Source organism: Neophocaena asiaeorientalis, unplaced genomic scaffold, assembly GCF_003031525.2.
Source record: "Neophocaena asiaeorientalis asiaeorientalis breed wild unplaced genomic scaffold, Neophocaena_asiaeorientalis_V1.1 scaffold67, whole genome shotgun sequence".
NCBI classification, from domain to species: Eukaryota; Metazoa; Chordata; class Mammalia; order Artiodactyla; family Phocoenidae; genus Neophocaena; species Neophocaena asiaeorientalis.
This window is the reverse complement of record NW_020173731.1, coordinates 2,447,148-2,456,204: the sequence shown is the minus strand read 5'-3', so window position 1 is coordinate 2,456,204 and position 9,057 is coordinate 2,447,148.

Sequence of the window (9,057 nt, the reverse complement as noted above, 5' to 3'; positions counted from 1 at the left end):
ATGATTCACTCACATGGCTGTTGGCAGAAGGTCTCAGGTCTTTACCATGTATACCTCTCCACAGCACTTCTAAGTGTCCTCCTGACATGGCAGCTTTTCCCACAGAATAAAAAAGAGAGAGCAAGCAGGAAGCCACAGTACTTTTTATGAGCTGGTTTTTGAAATCATACATGGTCACTTCCATTTTTATTCTATAGGTTAGAAGTGAATCACTAAGTCAAGCTAACATGCTCAGAAAAGGGAATTAGGGAGCACTTTGAAGGGAGCATCAAAGAATTCTTTGGTTATTAGCGATATAGGTTATACTGGTTCTCCATACGTGAAGTACATTCCATCTTGATGCACAATTAAGTATGCCTTTATTACATTACATAAATATGCCTTTATTACATGCTTATATATATGTGGTATATAATATATCTATATGGTATATGGTAATATATACAAATACTTTATTAGCAGAAAATATTTTTCATATGAACAATATTTCTAACAAGAAATGGGTATCAATTGCCCTGTGAGAGTTGGACGACATTAGTACGCGTCTTAAGTGAAAACCCTGACAAATCTATTGTAGATCCAAATAGTAGTATATGTTACAGGTGAATATGTGACAATGGCTTTTGAGAGAAAAAAATCAAGAATGATTAGCCTAATTTTTGTCTGGGTGAATTTGCTTACTTGCAGAGCATACTAATGATGACAATGCAAATGTCCCTAATTGCCAAAGAGTTGTCCTCTATTCCATGGGCACAGTCCAGTGTTCCTCACCAGTCATTTTAAAGATGTTTGCTTGAAATAATTAAGAAATGACGTGAGAGAATGTAGATAGCTCAATAAAAAACCACAAGTTGTAACTGGACTGGATAAGAGAGAAACATTAATTTTATGTATTCCTTATGCTTTATTTTAAAGAATCTATAAATTTATCACCCCATATCCTAAGGTATCTAATGCACTACATCATACCACAAATTAAAACAGATTGTTCCAAGATCTCACAACTCATCATCCCAGAATCTCAGAACCCCATATTAATGCCATTCTCATTTATTTGAAAACAGATAAAACTAGCTTTTACTGGATGCTGGATGTCACACATTAAGTTCTACAGCAAATATTTTAAAGAATCAGATCTACTGACTCACATAAGTACATAATATCACTTTTGAAATAATACGTACAAGTTTTGAATTGGAATTTAAGATATGTACAAAAAAATTCAAGATATAAAATGGTGTATGCCTCCAGAGTTATAAAGACACTGGCTAGATGTGGTGGAGGTAAGATCTCATTCATCTCAAGGTTCACAGAAGACCTCATGGAAGAACAAGTTTTGACATTAAGAATAAGTGAAAAATCTATGGAGTCTTTTCACTTCTCCCCCTTACCTCTCCCCCCACTTCCATAGGTCATCATGTCAGATTGTTTCTATCCCCTAACAATATGTGTCACAGTTAGGGAACCCCAGGAATCAGATATAGCCCCCAAATAGGGCTAGATATGCAAGACATTTATTTGGGGGGAAATACTTGTGTTAGTTTCCTAGGACTCCCATAATGAAGTATCACAAACTGGGTGGCTTAAAACAACATATTCATTGTCTCACAGTTCTGAAGGCTAGAAGTCTGAAATCAAGGCGTTGGTAAGGCCATGCTTCTTCCAAGGCCTTCAGGGGAGAACCCTTCCTCATCTCTTCCTGCTTCGGGTAGCCCCAGTGTTTCCTTAGCTTGTGGTATCATAACTCCAATCCCTGCTTCTGTCTTTATGTGACTTTCTTCCCTCTTTGTCTTCCAAATTTTCCTCTTCTTATAAGGACAGCAGTCTTAATGGATTAAGGACCCACCCTAATGACCTCATCCTAACTTGATTATATCTTCAAAGACCCAATTTCAAAATAAGATCATATTTACAGGTACCAGGGGTTAGAACTCCAACATATCTTTTGAGGGGACACAATTCAACCTATAACAACACTTAGGAAATATAAATGGAGAGGGAGCAAGAGTGTTCAAAGAGTGTCTTCTGATTTCAATGTGAGTCTGATACCTATGAAAGCAGGGAGGAAGGACAAATTGGGTAGGAAGAACCTCAAATCACAATACAGTTTTTAAAAAGTTCTGGCCACGCTGATGGGGAATTCCCAAAGTTTGCTATTAAAAAATCCCACCTCAGGCAGAAATGACCTTGTTCTAGTAACCCCACTATATACAGATATTGGCTGGGAATATTTGTAGGAGTAGGAAACCCTGGACCATTGCTACCATTGGAGGAATCCACTTCAGGCAGGAATGGTCTGGTCCTAATATCCCTATTGTCTTCAGCTCCTGGCTGGGAGCAGCCCTACAAAAGCAAAGCCTGGAGTGAACTATGTGGTAGATCCAAAAATGTGTAAACTAGAAGCTGTCAGTCAGCTATACACTGTGCAGCAGGTTTTCTTGAAGTGAGATCCAAATGGGGCACCTCCATGACAGACACAGGTAGTTTACAAACCCTGTGGGGAACTGGGAGAGTGGGAAAGTCGGCAAGAGGACAAGCACCAGTAAAGATATCAAATGGTTCCTTGTTCCTTGGTTTTGTCCAGATCTTCGCTGACTTATTGAATTGAATGTAGTTAATATGGTGACAAGAACTTGTGTTCTCATTCTTAGAAAATCCAGACTCTGCCACTTTTATTTTGACCTGGCCTTAGTCCTGATCCCATATAGACCCTTGTCTTGACATCTATGATCCAAAATGTATTTGTGACAAAGGTAATAATTTGATATGAAGGAAAAAAGTGAGTGAGAAAGTTTTAAAGATAACTGTGGCTAGACCATGGACACCTTAAGACTGTGGTTCTTGGACTTTCATTCTGTTTACAAATTGTTATGGAGTATTTATTATGGTTTCAGTGAAAAGGAGTCCTTTTACTACAGGCAAGAAATCATAACTGCTCCTCACTGTGGAAGTGAAAGTACAAATGATGTCTACTCTTTTTTAAAAGAATACTAAATATGAAAGAAAATATAAATATTTTCATTACTTACTGTTTTTTAAAGTACATCTGAGTGAAAATCTCTGTGTGTTATTTGTAGAGTTTTGCTTCCAGTGCCAAAAATCATTTCTCCAGGTAAACATATTCTATTCGATCTCATTGCCCAGTTGCAAGAAAGGAATTGTTTACCTTTCAGATCTTGAGGGAGTAGGTTATTAGATAAGGAAAAAAAAAAAAAAAAACCAACTATACAAGTCAGGACTGACCCAGAGGCAGGAAAGTTTCTGGAATATTCCAGGGATGATGCTGACCATAAGCCAAATATACCAGGAAATCTTCCTTTACCTTTTAAACAAATCTATATGTCTAATGACTCTGAAACTAGACTAGGTGTAATCATGTCAAATGGATTGGTATAATTACAGCATATCCAATTGCATCTATTCGGAAGCAGTATTTCTTTCTTTGATCAATTAAAGTTACTAAGGGGAGACTTTAATTAGTGCCAGCCCTCTGAGAATGAAGAATATGAAGATTAATATAGCCTGGAGTATTAGGGATTTCAGAAGTCTCATTTGCAGAGACTCATTTGCAAGCAGTCTCAAATGTAATCTCAAAAGAGATATAAATATTACCCAGTATTTAAAAATCCTTCTCACTTCTGGGATATTGTCCTGAGGAAGTAAGTTTAGGGAGGAAAATCTATAAATTCAAAGATGTTTTAGAAGTGTTGATTATACAACTAGATTCCCCAGTTATTAGATCATAAGAACTGATGGGGTCACACTGTTAGTAAGAACTTGAAGTTCTTGGGTCTTTTTCTCACCTTCTGGCAAATGCTCTTCCCCCAGGTATTCCTAGGCGTCCCCAGAAGTGTCTCCCATATGCCCACAAACAAAGTCTCCCGGTGAGCATCATTCTTGCTTTGTGTCTCCCCCCAGGCACTGCCTCTCCCATCAGCTGTTACCTCTACTGCTCTTATGAAACACTCCACCTGAGAAATCTGTGACTCTTCCATTGCTTAAGCTCGGCCACTGATGGTGGCAAAATGAAGAGTATCCCAAAGCAATTTTGCTTCATGACCTCAGTAGTACTCAATTCAATACTGAGAAGTTGAATTTTTTAAAAATTATGTTAGTTTCTACTTACAGCCCTTTACCTCCCATATATAGAAATGAGTCCATGTGGCTGAACTGCGTATGGATTTTGAGTGGCAGCCGCCATGCTGAACTGAAAATCAGTATTCCTTTCTGATCCTGGTGTCTTGTTGCTATGCTAAAATCATCACGCTGTCCCTCTTTTCCAGGTTCCCAACCAGACAGGCTTCTTTTGGGCATGGGATATCAGTTAGCAAGACATGACTAGATCTATCTAAATTTCAACTGAGGCTCAAATTTAAATCTTTGCTACATTTCCATTATCAAAAAACTAGAAACAAAGTGAATTCTCAGTAGATTATAAAATGAAAAATTCAGTCAAATGTGAATATTATAAATGCTAAATGTTAAAGCATTGCAAATATATGGGGAAATATGGAAATGTATAGACTCTAATGTTAGGTATAAAAAAAGTACTTAGCAATCCCATTTTATATACCCAAAGATTATAGTAATAAGCATATGTGAAAAAACAAGCCATACAAAAGCATATATAGTGCATTGTACATATGTATTATATATAGTACATATATATTATATTTTATTATATTATACTATATTATATATATAAGAAAAATTATGTACTTCTCAAAATTATTGTGTGGAGCAGAGAGAAACATATAGTAACCCACTGACACTTGAACAGTTCACTAAAGTTCAGTAAGATCCTAAGAGAAAGGGAGGGCAGAAAGAAATGGTCTCAGAGCCTGGAAAGTAATTCCGGTCCAGAGAATGGGGGGGCGCAGTGGCCAAGGTGGGAGACCACACTGGGGTATGACCCTGGGGCAGTTGGAATCTTGACTCATGGAAGGAGGGTGCCAGGGGTACATTAGTTCCCTTTTGCTTTTGCTTTGGGTTGACTTGAGCTTCAATATTTGTTTCTTCCTAGAGTGTCATTATGAAGTGTCCAGGGGCTTTATTCAGAAGCTAAAGCAAACTTATAAAACTACATTGATTTTTATGCTTGCTCTGAACTCATTTAAACTCTCAGAGCTTCTCAATTCTTTAACTCTTCTCCCTTAAAACACCTGTATGCTCATATGCTCAGCTGTACAGCATATGGCAATTATGCAATTATATTTAATAAACAACATTAGAGTAAACCACAAAGGTATGACTTAAGTCACAATCTCCAATGAATGTTCAGATAGGAAAAGTAAGAGAAAAATCCCTAAGCGTACTTCTGATTAACTGCAACAACTTATCTTTGTTCACGGATTTTCAGGGTTACAAGACTTCCTAAAATCTTTTCGAAAATTTAGGGAGAAACCTAAAGCTGGTCCAAGGCTGTTGAACGGAAAAGTTGGTAAGCTAAAAATAAGTATAGCAATTACGTGTTAGTGACCCCATCTTCAAGTGAAAGAGATGTGCTTATCAGAATGCCCTGGAGTCAGCCTTAAGCTTTTACATGTGGAAAGTACGTTTGTGGGGGGCAGGGAAGAGAGGGAGGCAGGCAGGTGGAGGAAGTACAGGAGGGAGGGAGGAGCAGACTTTGAAAAATAATGCGGCAGGAGAAGGTTGTGATGCAAGTTTGTAATTCTGTTATACTTAAGAGGATTTGGAAGGGGTCTGTACCATGTTGTCCTCAAGTGCCTGCCAGGTTTAGTATTTTCTCAGAAACTCCAGTTTACAAATGAGCATCAGATTCTACAGGTCAGGTTCCTTGGTAAGCCATACCTGGGTGAAGGCTATCTTGCCTCTCTTCACCCAGGACTACATTCTATCATTAGAATAGCTACCATCATATTCATAACAGCCATGTAATGCTTAAAATATACCAGTAGAACCACATACCAAAGTCAGATCTGTCAGACTCCACAGCAGCTGGTTTTCCCACTATGTAAGCTATATCCTAGGAAGCCCTATTGCCTAGAGTCACAGGGCTGCCGTGGTAAGTTACAGTCTCAGTGGGTGCCAGCAATACTTTTCTTACAAAAATGCCTCAGAGGAACTATCCTGGGGAAACACCCAGCTCCTTTCTGAGCCAAGATTCGTTCTATGTTAGCATACTGTATACTACCTGACGTTGGAGGGTAGCTCTGGCTTTTCCAGATATGTAAGGACCACTCAACACAGATCATGTGGCTATACTGCCACTTTCTAATCCTGCCCTAGGTCAAGGAAGAAGCCCAATTTTCAAGTCAGCCTTGAACTCTAAGATCATCTTTTCTTTTAATCCCAGATCCATCTCATCACCTATCATCAGCTGGGGTACCAGACATAGTAGTAACCAGGATGTGTATCTGGGGAGCAGCAAAGTGTGATCTTCCTCCTGCAAACTCATCATCACCCACAACCCATCTTCCAACTCACCCCCCAAACAGAAATACACTCTGGCAAATATATTGGAGGCCAGAATAGGTAGACCCTTGAATTTCTGTAAAAAAAAAAAAAAAAAGACTGAGCTTTCTCCTCAAATTAAAAGGCGGTTGAAGTAATATCTAAATTATATAGCAGTTTCTTCTTTGCTCTATTTTTGTCCAAACTCTTTATTTTGTGCAGGTACAAGGCATATCTGTGGTGGCTCGGCAAGCTGACACCTATACAGCTTTTGACTGATGATTGTTTCTGAACACTAAAGAGCTGGGAGAGGCTTCTGACCTAGGAAGTATTTTGACTGCTTGAAGGAGTCAAATATAATAGCAGGTCATCACAATTTTAAGACACAGAATGGAGGCTAGCACATGTTCTGGCCCTTTGCACACAATAAACCAACCCCCAGGCCTTTTAACTGGCCAAAGATAATCTGTTATCTTCTTATGTGGATCTAGTCAAAGATAATTAAGGTAATCATTTCTGAACCAGACTCTGTATGTTATGCTTGACATCTTGGTCTTTAAATTGAATTGAATTAAGGGCCCTTTAGAAAGTTACTATTTCTTTTAATCTAGGAAATCTGTCTAGTGATAGTCTTTGCTGGAATTTGTCACATGGGATATTGGCACAGAAAAAATGGGTACTTAAGTTAAACTTAAGAAGAATGATTCATGGTGGAGTGGAAAGTGTCCTAGTCTTGGTTCTAGTCTTAATCCTGCCACTGCCTATGTGATGACAAGCAAGGTGAGCTTCAGTTTCCCCATCCTGCGAATACAGGGCTGTGATTGACTAATCCCTTTAAGATTAAAATTTCTGATATAATGCCTTCAAGGTCAAGGTGCCTTCTTTTGTAAACTCCTAAGTCATTAAGATCTACCTTTCATGATGAGAATTAGAAATGCAAATGGAAAAGAACCAAAGGCAGACCAATTCAACCATTCAGAGATGAAAAGTAGCATGGACTCCTACCACCCATGGAAGGAATGAGTGCTTAGTTCATCCTGACATCAGAGAACTCAGTTATTTTCATTTCCAACCTTATTTCAGGCCAGCAAGATCCTTCCATTCAAGGCTGTGAGAGAAAAATCCAGGGCACTCCGATCATTAATATTTGGGACAAAAGGTGTCATGACTTTTGTTCTATTTTGAGTGGCATTCCATTCAGTAGAAATTGTAAACATGTTTGACATGTCTTAGTTGTCACCTTCCTATAGAAGAGCTTTAGAAAGCATGCTGGCATGCTGCCAAGTGGGACATTTGTTCCTCTAATTTCCCATACAGTAGCTATTTATCTGTCTCCAAGGCAATTCTAACCATAGTGTCTCAGAAGCAGATTAGAAGTTTAGAGTCAAGAAAGACCACAGGCCCTACTGGACCCAAGTAATCAAATGGTTGTCAGAGAGTAAATATGAGTGAAAACCAAACAGATGGAAGATTTTAACAACTACTGAATAGAGGTGAAGTGACTAGTTACCTCTTAATTATTAAAATATATTTTTTCAAGAGTATACATACTAAGCTACACGTTGTTTAACCTCAATAGTGAGGCATTTGCTTTTCTTACAGTAATTATTACATGAAAGTTGCTTGAATTTTGAAACCCTGCATTTCCAGCAGATACCAGTCTCAGCAATTACACTAAGGAGGGATAACAATTTTGTAGAAAATGCATTTTGATTGTCATTTTCCCCATGTTTTAATTTATACTCAAATTTAAATTATGTTCCAAAAATATTGAGGAAACTCACATGTAACAGGAGAATTAGATTATAGCCAAAACTCAAATTTACACAGTTTTCACAGTGAGTTGGCAGACATATACAATCTTACTCCTTTGACCAATTGCACAAATTTGTGAATAGGCTGCCTGGAAAGACTGGGACATGTTAGATTTATTTGTTTCCCTCTGTACCCAGAGAGAGGCAGTAAATTTTATTGGGCACTTATGTATTAGGCACTATCAGAGGCTTTATGAATATTGACATTTAAGCATCCTGAGAATTCAAGAAGGTGGATTTTATTTTTCTCCTTTTGCATATAAATAAACTATGTCTCTTAGTCACCCTAATTAATTTACTTAAGGTAATATACATAATAAATGAAAGAACTGAGATTCTATCCCAGTGCCCTTGGACTGTAAGATGTATGCTCCTTTCACTACATGCTGTGTTTCAAACAAAATATAGTTTGAGCATTGGTTGAGATAAGAATCAACTTTATGCCCACTAACTACCCATAGGCTAATAAGAATTGTATTTCACTAAGGAGGTTGAGGAAGAAAAAAGCCATGGTATTCAGTAAGTAGAACATCCTTGTGGAGCCTTAGGAATGATAGCTGCTGGGAATTGAGCCAGAGAAGGAGCAGAAAGAACACGTTTCTTTGGGGATCCATGGAGAGTGAACAAATATAAGGAGATGATGAAAATGCAGACGGTTGGTGCAGCCAGAAGAGCTGAGCCTCATTATTTGTACATTTTTAAGTGGTACATTTTAAAGGTGTAAAATTTGTACCTTTGAGAGGTTAATCTGGCTCCATGAGTTCACACTGCTTATCTACATTGCATTAGCTTCTTGTGACTTCTCGGTTAATGGCTTTCCCCCATTTAT